This window comes from Vulpes vulpes, chromosome 9 (genome assembly GCF_048418805.1).
Source record: "Vulpes vulpes isolate BD-2025 chromosome 9, VulVul3, whole genome shotgun sequence".
Lineage (NCBI taxonomy): Eukaryota > Metazoa > Chordata > Mammalia > Carnivora > Canidae > Vulpes > Vulpes vulpes.
This window is the reverse complement of record NC_132788.1, coordinates 22,792,354-22,805,120: the sequence shown is the minus strand read 5'-3', so window position 1 is coordinate 22,805,120 and position 12,767 is coordinate 22,792,354. Positions and strand designations below refer to the sequence as shown.

At 43.2% G+C, this 12,767-nt stretch overlaps 1 protein-coding gene and 1 long non-coding RNA gene across 13 annotated transcripts in view; one reads left to right on the top strand and one right to left on the bottom strand.

Annotated features, from left to right (window-relative positions):
• The window catches only part of EXTL3 (exostosin like glycosyltransferase 3), a 139,739-nt gene that overhangs the window by 86,418 nt on the left and 40,554 nt on the right, over positions 1-12,767 (bottom strand). The window contains exon 1 of one of the 12 annotated variants that reach the window (XM_026007841.2): positions 684-1,098. The exons of 7 other annotated variants lie outside the window; for them this stretch is intronic. The gene's annotated coding sequence lies outside the window, so the exon portion shown is untranslated. Of the gene's footprint in view, positions 1-683; positions 1,099-12,767 lie in introns of those variants that run through there. 4 more of the 12 variants (XM_026007843.2, XM_026007842.2, XM_072719589.1 and 1 more) reach the window with 4 other exon arrangements.
• LOC140593841 (uncharacterized) lies at positions 147-5,791 on the top strand. Its single transcript, XR_011994175.1, has 3 exons — positions 147-228; positions 2,721-2,810; positions 5,662-5,791. It is a non-coding gene; the product is annotated as an uncharacterized lncRNA (long non-coding RNA).

Genomic DNA, 12,767 nt, shown 5'->3' with positions numbered 1-12,767 from the left:
GCGGCCCCTCTCCTGCCCAGGCAGCGCTAGGCCGGCCCATCGCTACGGAGCCGGGCCTGGGCGCAAGGGCGCCAGATGCAGAGAACAGCGGCACCTGGACCCTCGGACAGGAAGTGGCTATTATTCTGACTGCGGGCTTATGATCAAAGGAGGTGAACCCCGTGGAAAGAGCCAAAGGAGGAGCAGCTGCAGGCGACCGTGTCTGAACGCGGCGCAAAGCAGATGGTGGTAGAGTGTGCAGGGGGGGCGGGGGGGGCCGGGGAAGGGGGGCAGACCCGGGCCGCCCCCTCGTCGACGGAAGATGCTCTTACACGAACAGCTGGACAAACACTGGGGGCAGAGGCAGGGTGGAGGGCTGAGGGAGCGGGAGAGGCTGCACAGCTGAAGCCGAGCTTCCAGAAAAAGAGGCAGGGGTGGGCATCCCAAACTGAGGCTACGAGGGGCGCCGGGGCGAAGGGAGGGTCGAGGGGGGAGCCCCCCGGAGCCGGGCTACTTCCTCGCTGGCGGCTAAGGCCCCGGGGTCCTCCCCCCAGGCCCCCGAGACGGCTGGGAAGGCCTACGCCGAGGCTGCACGCCCCCGCCGCGCAGGGCGCAGCCTGCCCCGGGCTCCTGCGGCCCCAGCGCTGCCGGACCAGGTCCCGCCCGCCCGCTGCCCGGCCCCGCTCCAGCCCCGCGATCCCTACCGCGAGCGCTTCTAGGCCGCCGCCCCCGGCTGCTCGCGGCCCCAGCCGCCGCCGCTGCTTCCGTCGCCAGGAGTCCGACCCGCTTCCAGTTCAGGGACGAGCCGCCGCCGCCCGCCCGCAACTCGGGTACCCGAGAACCGCTCCTGCCGCCCGCCGCCCGCCCTCCAGGCCGCGCCGGATCCTCCGCTCCCCCTGCCGGCGAGCAGCCATTTCCGACAAGCGACTGCGGAACTTGCCGAAGTGCGTCGGGCCGGAAATGGCCGGAAACGGCCGAACCCGGGCGCTCGCGAGCCGAGCGGCGCTCGGGACTTTCCGGACGGCGCTCGCAGGGCCGCCGAGGCGTCGGGCTCCGCCAGCGGGGTCACCGGAGTCCGGGAGCGGCGGCGGCGGCGGCGGCGGCGGCGGCGGCCACGCCGGGGATTGTGGGAAACGCTCGGCCAAGCGAGGGCGACGGCGAGGGCGGCAGCCGGGACGAGGGACGCGGCGAGCCCGAGCCCGAGCCCGAGCCCTCGCAGCAGCGCCCTGCAGATGCCCCTCGCCCTTTGGAGACCCCTACCTAGGGGCTGCGGGCCCCACTGCAGGAGCCCCAGCCGCTTCGAGCCGGCCGGCGGAAATTTAAATAAATGCAAACACAAATCCGTATCGGTGGAAAAGGCCTTTCTAAATGAGCAGACGGTCGCCAGCAATGGTCTGACACACTCTGAATATTTAGCAACAAAGAAAAGGCCGGGCAGCTTGGATGGTTAACGAAAACAACAACAACAACAACAACAACAACAACCCCCCTCTACAAAAACAATGACTTAATGCAGTCCAGTGGCAAGAGCAACCAAAACTAGGAGGAGGGGGGAGAGCAATACCGTTTGAAATACTTAAGAGCCAATCCCTGTGAACCTAAGAGTGCCAGATTCTACAGTCCTAAGAGACACTCCCACACCTGCAAAGTCAGGACAAGAGTTTGGGGGTAACTGAAACAATGGGAGTGGGCGAAGGAACTCTACCAATCCTGAAAGACACACCTGATCGTTATTGTTAACTCAAGAATGAGCTTCTTTTTTTTTTTTTAAGATTGTATTTATTCATGAGAGAGGCAGAGGGAGAAGTAGCAGGCTCCCTCCCTGCGGGAACCCGATTCGGAGCTCGATCCCAGGACCCCGGGATCAGGCCCTGAGCCAAAGGCAGTCGCTCAACCCACAGAGTCACCCGGGTGCCCCTCGAATGAGTTTAAACCACTATTTATTTATTTTTCTTTTTTTTTTTAAACCACTATTTAAAATCTATAAATGCAATAGAATCTAAGATCAAATTTGCTTCAACATTTTTTTAAACATGTGTTTAAAAAAATAAAAATAAACGTGTTAAATCCCCAGAGGGCAGGGCTTCTTCTCCAGGGTTTCCCAAGTAGGGAACCCAACACACACCAGAACCTGGAGAAGCTGGGGAAGGCCAGAGGGCGGCTGCTATTCCTGCACATGGGAGGTCTAGTACTCTAGCGGGATTGCAGCCCCTGAGACAGCTCTACAGCTGCCATATCCCATCCACACACTGTTCCTGGTGGAGACCAGGCCCACGCTCTAGCTAGGAGGCCGAGAAAATCCTGAAGATTGATTAGTTTCCCAGAGGAAAGTTTGAGCTCAGGATTCCATCTGCAAAACAAAACTTTAAAAACCCTAGCAAACTGTTTTCCAGAACACACTCTTCATCTCTCCAAACCCATCTCCTCTTTCTGATCCTCCTTTTTCTTCTTTCCTGACTCCTCCTTACTCACCCCTATTTCCATTTCTTCTCATACCCCACTGTTTCCCTCACCTTTATTCCTTTATTGTAATAGTATATCACCATGAACAAATATTCAAAGTCCTACCACCATCACATATGTACAAAAACCTAACTTTTACCAATGTGTTCAGGAAAGGGGGGGAAGCAAATTTTTAAAAATCAGAAGCATTCCAGGAAATGAAAATGAAGAAAACTGTTGCCCAAATATCCTGAATAATCTAACGTTGTCTTTTTTCCTCTCTCTCTTTTTTTAAACAGTTCATCTTCTTGGCTCTCCTCCAGAGATCTGTGGCAGCAGGCACAAGTCTGGCAGTGTGGGAGGAGACACACAGAAGCCCAGAAGCTACGGTAAGAATTACCAGGTATTGGTTCATCTTCCTCACTGACAAGAGAGGACCTGCAGAAGCTGCTACCTGGAGGACTCAGCCTAAATGTCTTCTCACACATCTGAGTGACTTAACACATTGTTGCCCCTATGGGTGATTTATTTGATGCTTAGGATAGTCAAGCTTTAGGAAGAAAAAGGATACCCAACCAAAATTTGGTATATCCTTGACTTCACTGGAGCCCTGGGTGCTACCCATCCTCTCTTCCTTTGGATCTTTTGAGCCTGTCCTCTCTCACTTCTTCTTCCCCTCGAAGAGTTGTAGCCTCAGCCTCTTCCTCTGACTCCTGTTCCTTCTCCTGACTCTTAAGAGTGTTCCTGAAAAGATATGACAAGCTACTTTCTGATTCCTCTCCACACATGCTTTATTGCCAATGTCAATCAGCTCCTTTGCATCATATGCACCTCTGAGAAGATTCCTCCCTGCGGCACTCCAGTCCCTGTCTTCAGGCTGCACTCCGGACATCAGCACATCATCATCCTATTAATGCATGTTTTATGAATACTTACTTGCAAAGCAATAAGCTAACCCCTTTGTAGGCATTGTCTCATTTTAATCCTTACAAGGAGATATCAGTGTACACATGGCAAACTGAGACTTAAAGCTAAATAAATAAGATGCCCAAGATCACAGAGTGGGACACAAGGTACTCCAAGTCCTCTGAACTCCAGAGCCAGTATTCTTGACCAGAACAATCTGTCTCACCAAACCTAATATATCCTACAGTGTACTCATCTTTACTCCTCCTCCTTTGCTTTCCTCAAATGTTCTTATTGATAATGGTGTTACCATTATCTTTGCTAACATAGAAACACAAAACCTGGTACCATCTTGACTTCTCTCTTCACCATCATTATCAAATCAATTTCTAAGACTTAACACCTTCACCTATAGGATTTCTTCTGTCTCTTCTCTGCAGTCCCACACTTACTTCCCTGATCCAAGTCCTCATTACTCTTCTCTTGGGCTGTTGCCTTAACTCTGCAATTTCTGGCTTGGAAAATACAATCACATTCATAGTAGCTTTCCTCCGGAAAGAAAACCAAGACAACAGGGTATGCGGTGAAGCTAGTCTTCACTGATCTCTCCATATTGTGACCTTTCACAGCATTTATTGTCTCTACTTTGCATTTTGGAACTGAAAATAGTTTTGTATTGTTATTTAACTGTCATATATGCAGATCTTTATATTTTTCAAGGAAGTAGGGAAGAACAGAAACCAGTGTGCCTTTGGTACCAAATAGCAGGAACCCATGGATCTTCTCTCTAGAGCACAGTCATAGGGATGGACTCTGCAGTACCCAGTCTCCCTCCTTCCATTCCAGATTTTAAATTCCTGGAAAAGAGACATGATTGTCCTGGCTTCAGTCCTGTGTTGACCCCTTGACCAATCAGCTTTGGCTAAGCAACAGGTCAGGCTTGTCTAAATATAACAATTAGAGCCTATAAATAGAGCATGTTCCCAGAAAAGGAAAAGACATACACCATTGTTCATTTGTTTATTCACTTATTCCACCAACAAATAGTTGAGCACCCTCTCAAAATACATACAGGTTTTTTTTCATGTATGCAAAATGTTTAAAACATAACCCTACCCTCATACTAAGAAACTTACAACATAAAAAGAAATCACCAGATAAAAGGCATAACAATATTCACCTGTAAGAGACCATCAATTCAATTATATGTGATGGAAAATAATTCAGCAAACCCTGCACAAGCTTGTGGTGGTAAAAGTAATCAGCAGTAACGTGTCTGTGTTTAACAAAACAAATTCACAACAGCACCATAAGGAAGACATAGAAACAGAAAACTACCTACACATCCATCAGTGATGGACTAGATCAAGAAAATGTAGTGTATTTACCCAAATGAATACTTCACAGCAATGAGAATGCCCTACAAATACATACAATACTGAGGAATCTCACAAGGTTAAGCAAAAGAAGCTAGACATGAAAAAGTACATAGGGTTATGATTCCATTTATATAAAGTACAAAAACAGGAAAAACTAATCTACCCGTAAGGAGCAGTGATCAGACAGGAGCAAAAGGAGCTATGTGGGTGCTGGTCATGCTCTGTTTCATGAGCTGGCATGCTGGTCACATTGGTTATCAGCTTGTCAAAATTCATTGAATTGTACACTTAGGTTATTGTCCTTTTCTGTATGTATATTCTCCTTCAATAAGATTTTTCAAATAAGTAATTCATGGTCAAAACAAGGAGCCTTTAAGTACCCTGGAACATTGTCACTATGAATAGTCTAGAGTTGTCAACTATTGCCACCCCACCCTCACCATTACACCACCTTTTTAGAGACCCTATGCCACTCTCAGCCTTTAGAAATAGCCACCATTCCTATCACAAGACCCCATGCCTTCCAGCCCCAGCTAATTGGACTTCTCATCTGGAAACTTGGGAGCAGGAGTCAGGTGGGAAGAGTGCTTCATCTAATAAATTAAATGGATTTGGAGGAAAGCATTTCTGGCCATATGTACAGTAATAAGCCAAGAACAGTGAGGTCTGCAGAAAATAGAGTCAACATACAGAAGGAAGCACACAAACCTGTGAGAGATGGAGGGAGAAGCCTCAGAGGCTGCTCATTCTCCAGCTCTGGTCATATATCCCAGCTGTCACTGGGTATCCATGGGATTACTCACATAGACTTACTATGGAAAAAAAGGAAGAAAGAAAAGAAAATCTTACTTATTTAAGCTAGTGTGAATACATTTCTGTTTGTGGAATGTATTATCTCATTTTGTCCTTTTAACAACCCTACATACTAAGTACCTTTATGATTATCATTTCACAGCTGAGAAAACTGAAGCCAGAGAGGTTATATAACTTGTCCAAATCACACACCTGGTCAGTGGTGGTGCCAGGATTTGGACCCAAGTTGTCTTTGTCTGACTCTGGAGCCTGAAATCTTAACAGCTATAACTACACTGCAGTGCAAGAGAAATGCTGAAAATGGCAATGTGAATTATATGCTGCATTAATGGATTAAACAGAGGCATCTGATTCTGTTAAATGAGTCAAATGTAGAAATGATACAAAAAGATTGAAAGACTGGCTGCCTAAGAAGTTGGTATTTCTTTCTTTCGCAAGGGAATTATACTTTAAGTCGTAGATGTTAGAGAAATATAAAATGCACATAGTGTGACAGATTGTAGTAACAAGACTGTGTTGTTATGCCAGGAAATTTATTTTATAGATTTCAGCAAAGAACTCCATTATAAGATCCCAGCTGATTACCTATTTTTCCCAAAATGTTAATGTCCAGGAAAAAAGGGGTTTAGTCTTATGGAAAGAGAAATTGATAAAAGTTTAACTTAAAGTCTTAGGGAAAGAGGCGCTGGTGGTCACTCTCCATGATGATGGCTGCCAGACCCACAATCCACTCAGCAAGCCTTCTAGATCAATCACAGGCAAGCCACTGGGGACCCCCAGCAACCTTCAAAAGGTAGGATTCAGGAATTATCCGTGAATTTAAGTCAGATAAGAACTTGTTCTATCTGTAAAGCTTTGATTTTAAAGGAAAGTGCTGACAGCCACTATTCAAGATCTTTTCTATATATAAATGATTGAGCAATTTTGTGGCTTATAATTAGAACAATGGATGACAATTTCTAGATTGGAGTTTCAAGGTTACTCTTTTTTCTTTGGTCCATCAATGCCAAAAAGACAAAAGGTCATCTTCTGAGGCTCCATGGATAGCACTCATTAGCCTGCTAAGTGGCTCGCTCTGAAAGTCCTGGCTTTGATGTTAGCTTTTAGAGAGGCTGTTTTTTACCTGGCAAAATGTGGAATAGTTTTGGATGGTTTGCAAATAATTTGTAGTAAGAACACTGAATTAACATCACCTCTAAAACAAAACACGTTGCTGTCAAAAAAAAAAAAAAAATTTGTTAACTCCTTGCTTCATGTCATTGTACTTGCTATCTTGCACGTGGCTGTGAAAAAGAAATTTTGTACTAGTTTCACATTCATTAGGAAGCTTAACCTGGTTTCAAACCTGTTACCTACATAAGACATGTAATCTGTAATGACCAGTTAACATTCTAAAAATTAATTGTCCCTAAAATATAATGTATCTGTCTCTAAGGTCCCTCCTTCCTTCAAGTGCTGTCTCTCTTGTGACTTTTTATTCTCTCCCCCACCATCTCAGCATAGCTTTGCAGGGGCACTCATGTTTGACGATCAGTAGATATCAAATTGCCATCAAAATTTCCTAAGTTTGCTCCTGGAAGTTCCAAATAATGATACATATGTTCCCCTGAGGCAAAAATACAGGCACCTAACATTTACCCTAAATTATGCCAGTGAGAAGCAAAAATGTGCTCAGTTAGACACAACATGCCACAACATGGCATGTCTGAGTGTTTGTAGAATTTAGCATAATGAGAGTTGTAACCAGAAAAAAAGAAGAAAAACTAGGGAGAGCACTGATGGCTGAGTTTCAATGTCACACTGTATGCAGGTCTATGACTTCAGGATTATCCTTCACCAAAAAAAAGCTACCCAAGATTCAAAAAAATCAAATGCTTGCTACTTCCACTTAAAAATGCCTCAAATAAACAAGGCATTCCAACTGAAAATCGGCAAAATGTCATAGAAGTACTTAGAGAACATCAACTAATTTCTTAGTTAACCAATTTGGCTATAAAATCACAATTGGAAGCATAATTTTTCTCCCTAGAAGCATAATTTGTAAAAGCAATAATGCTAAAAAAAAACTTTTTAAAGCTTTCCCGGTGCATGGAGCCTGCTTCTCCCTCTGCCTGTGTCTCTGCCTCTCTCTCTCTCTCTCTATCATAAATAAATAAAATAAAATAAATTAAAGCTTTAAAAATATATATAACTTGGTCATAACATGAAGTTCATGTACATTTGGAAAAAAAAAAAGTTTCTACCAAACATATTATCAAGAAGAAAATGTGTAGGCTTTAAACCAATTCATGAATGTTTACAGTAAGATTTTTTTTTAAGATTTTATTTATTTTTATTCATGAGAGACACACAGAGAGAGAGAGAGAGAGAGGCAGAGACAGAGGCAGAGGCAGAGGAAGAAGCAGGCTCCATGCAGGGACCCCGACACCGGACTCGATCCCGGGACCCCAGGATCACGCCCTGGGCCAAAGGGAGGCGCTAAACCGCTGAGCCACCCAGGCTGCCCTACAGTAAGATTTCATTATAGAGAAAGTTTTTCACTATTTTCCTAAATATTGCTCAAGTTTAATTTTCAACTGAAGTGAGAAGAGCATGATTCTAGTGGGACCTAGTCAGTGCCAGGACAAGTGAATCATTGATCCCTTCCTCATTCCACACCTTCAGCCTTGCAAACACTGTACCATAGGTGAAAAATGAAACCAAATGAAAATGTGACATTTCTACAAATCCAATTCTGGGGGGAGAAAAATCCAAAGTTTACCTCAAATGGATAGTGTCAGATATTTCATCTTTTAAAATATATTTTAAAGTAACCTCTACACCCAACATAGGCTTGAACCCACAATCCAGAGATCAAGAGTCTCATGCTCTGCCAACTGAGCGTCAGCATCCCCAGATAGTGCATCCTCTGTAATAAGGGACACACATAATAACATGGTGTGGGTTATAAAGGAATGCATATCTATAAAATGAAGAGGTGATTATTTATAAAAAAGATGAATGAAATAAGTGATGCAAATAATCCAAAAATATATCAACCATATGTAAAATATACTAAATATGAAAATACTTTAAAAGTTCAAACATCATGCATTTGTATTACTTTTATGTACATTTAAATATGCTGCAATGATGTTCAATTTTTTAATATTTCATCTTTAAATAATAAACATCTAAATATTAGTAGGAACACAAATAGCAAAAAAACACAGACTGATGAATATTTGCCAGTTCTGTCGTGCCTTTCCAGTTGACAAGCATAATTTTATAAAATTGCCATCTTTATGTATCAACCATTTCAATTCTTTGTTGCACTTACTTTGAATGGATTACTGCATGTTTCTACATGATCCTCATACTTATCTCTAAAGGTACTAGAACATTTCAAGTCTGTCCTCAGTAGTTTCTGACTGACAGTCCGTGGGCCAAGATAGGATGAAACTTTTGTCAGTCCACAGTTAAATGAGAAAAACAAAGGCAAGTTATCAAGCTTTTAATAAAGCTAAATATTCAATTTAAAGATTGTCCTTTATTTTGAGATGATGTCCTTTCCCCTTTCTTATGTTAAAATTCCTTTTTATAGGGACACCTAGGTGGCTCAGTGGTTGAGCATCTGCCTTTGGCTCAGGTCGTGATCCTGGGGTCCTGGGATCAAGTCCCACTCCTGTGGGAGCCTGCTTCTCCCTCTGACTATGTCTCTGCCTCTCTCTCTGTGTCTCTCATGAATAAATAAAATCTTTTTTTAAAATTCCTTTTTATAAAATTAAAGTGATGATAAATGGCAGCTTTTTAAAAATCTTCCCTACATGACAAAATACTGAGACATATTTATTTTGGTGCCACCACCACCACCACCAAATATTTGTTATTTTACCAGTCCATTAAATCCAGAAGTCAGCTAACCTTCTAACTACACCCCCTTCATGGCATTTTAAGGTATGAACTCACATAGACACACACACACACACACACACACACACACACACACACACAATCTTTCTTGGAAAGACTCCTGTGGTAATCAGCATCCAAATGTCCCCAATGATCTCACCCCTAGGATTCATACTCTCGTGTAGTCCCCTTCCACACTGTACCACAGATGATCTATGTGACCAACAGAACACTGCGGACGTGATGGTAGGTCATTCAGGAGATTAAGTTATAGAAGGCATTTCAGCTGGTAGTTTTCTTTCTTTAGTCACTCACTCTAAAAGAAGCTGGATGCCATGTCATGAGCAACACTGTAGAGAGATCCATGTGGTGAAGAACCGAAACTTCCTGCCAGCAAACATGTGAGTGGGATTGGGAGCAGATGCTCCAGCCCCAGTCTGGTCTTCAGATGATGTAGCCTATGAAAGATCCTGAGCCAGAACCACCCAGCTAAGTTGCTCCTGAATTCTTGACCTGCAGAGACTGAGAAATAATAAGTAGTTGTATTTTAAAATACTACATTTGAGGTCATTTATAATGGAATGTGACTAACGTGACTCCTTTTCCCTTTTTTAGCTGGAAGATGAACAGCTATCTAGCTCCAGAGCAATGCCGAAACTGCTGGGCATGTATGTATTCGTGCCAGTGGTAGGGGAGAGAAAGGATTAACAAGAACTGTGATCCCCATTATCCTGACTTTAGTTTACTTACACTGACTTTTCTTTCTCCATTGCCTTTTCTACCTTTCTTATATTGACCAGAGTACTCAGTAAACTGAATAATCCATCTCCAGCAAGGGAATCAATTCTACAGATCTGTAGGCTGAGTTTAAGGAATCATTTTATGTAAATACAGTATTTTATCATAGTTTCAAAACCTGGTAAATTTCTATTGACAGAATCCCTCACCTTAGCTGTCAGATCTCTCCTAGACACATCCCTACCTCAACAGAAGAGCATATCTCATATTCACTGAGAAAATAGAAGCAACAGACATAATCCCTTTAAGTTCTCTCCTCCCACATTGAAACCATCTTTAAGTACTGAGGTGAAAAGATTATTATTTTAGCAGCTGATGCCAGAGTTCCTCTTAGGGAAAGAAAATGACTTATTGAGGAAACTACCTTGATATGATACTTGGAGCATGGAAGAAGAAAGCTTGGCTTGTAATAAAACTGTGAAACAAGGAGATAGCTAAACAGATCTGCATTTTAAAAAGAAGAAGAACGTGAAGACTGGAACAGGGCAAAGAGGAGGGGAAATGGAAGGAGTGTAAGAAAAGATGGGGCTTAAATAATGGTGTGGGAGGTTGAAGTCTGCGGAGAGAGTTCCAGCGATGGGGGAGCTAAAAGCATGTTTAAAATAGAAATTTCTATTATTGGACTTCATATTATTTGTGTTGCTAAGGATATAAAATCCCTGAAGCCTTCAGTAATATCTGACACATGGAGAATGCCTGGGTGGCTCAGCAGTTGAGTCTGCCTTTGGCTCAGGGCATGATCCTGGAGCCCAGGGATCAAATCCCACATCAGGTTCCCTGTGAGGAGCATGCTTCTCCCTCCCTGTGTCTCTGCCTCTCTCTGTGTGTCTCTTATGAATAAATAAATAAAATCTTTAGTAAAAATCTGATACATGCACAAATCCCTATGTGAGTGATTTGGGGGAAATCAAGGAAAAAAGATGCAAAGGAGAGTGGTCTAAGTCCTACATCTGGGTCAGCATGGAACCAAGGAAATGAAAACCAAGAACATGAAAACTGAATTACAAGTAAGCTGAAGAATTTAGTGGAAGCAGAAACTCTCAAAAGCCAAAGAAACCATCAGATGAACTTCCAGGAATTAACAAAGATCTTGGAACAGACACTGAACTTTCAAATGAAGTCCCAAAGCAGAATGGGAACTTAAGCCAATTTTACTTAAATCTAAAACAAAACAAAACTACTTTAGCTGACATCTGGGTCCATATTCATGGATTCTTCTCTTATCTGCTCTGGCCTTTAACAAAGAGATGGCCAAAACTAGGCACTCTTGTTTTTTAATGTGATCTGCTATATCCTTCCTTCCTGTGACCTTGCTCCATCAATTATTCTCTTTAATATATATAGTCAATATTCTCCTCACTATAGGGATTTCCCCCACTTCTTATACACAGGCTCAGGCCCAAACTACCACCATCTTACAACACCAGGTTTGAGCTCCAAAAGATCTAGATTTTGAATCTTTGATCTACTATTAGTGGTATAAACCTTGGACTTATTACTTAACCTCTCTATACTCTCTTGGCTACAATTTCCTCATCAGAAAATGGGGATAATAATAGTACATATTGAATAGGAGTATGGTAAGGATTAACCGGGATAGTGAGTGTAAATTGTCAGCCCAGTGTCTGGCAAATAGTAAGCCCTCTTATTTAACTGCTATCGTCATCATCATTCATCAGAATTCTCAAAAGAGTAATCTCTATGTTCACTCCTCTACCACCATTTACTCTGTAACATCCAGAAGGCTGGCTTCTGCTAAACTACTAAAATTGTTCTCATTATGGTAACCAGAGACTTCCTCCCTCGGTAATGCCAGTGAATCTTTTCAGGCTTCCCTTTGGAATTCTTCTGCAGGACTTGGTAGTCCTCGTCACCCAGCTTCTTGAAATGGTCCAATCCTGGGTCCTCATCACATTGCTCTCTCACCACCCTTTCTCTTTTCTCCCACTGACCTTTCTTTCCTCATCACCTTTAATGTAGATGTGCCAAGAATTCTGCCCTTAGTCATCTTCTATTCTTATTTAGCACTCACTAGGGGCATGTATTTGTGACTTTCACAGCCAAATCTCTACCCTGGGCCAAGATCCTTCTTCTGAACTCTTGAGCCAATCTGCACAGTAGGTATCTTTCCCTAGGCGTTTCATAAACCCAGCCATCCAAACCACATTTACAGGTACTGTTAATGTAGTCATCATTTTCTCTGACCTCCCCAATTCTTTCCCTTCCCAGGGAGTCATTTTTATGATTAACACCAGCTGTGATCCTTCCTGTCTCCATTCCTTGTGACTTCACTGTAGTTCCAAATGGGCTTTAGAGTCATATGGTCCTGGGTCCAAATATTAACTACAATGGTTCTTGGCCAAATTACTTAACCTCTCTGATCTCAGGGCTTTGTGATAGTGAAATGAGACACTGCATGCAAAATGGCCAGCAGGACTTCAGCAAACATTCCCCTACACCCTTTTCTTCAGGTCTCTTCACCACCTGCTGCAGTGCATTATCTACCTATTTGGTCTCTTTTGCCCTTATCTCCTTCAAATTGCCCTAGAGTTATTCTTT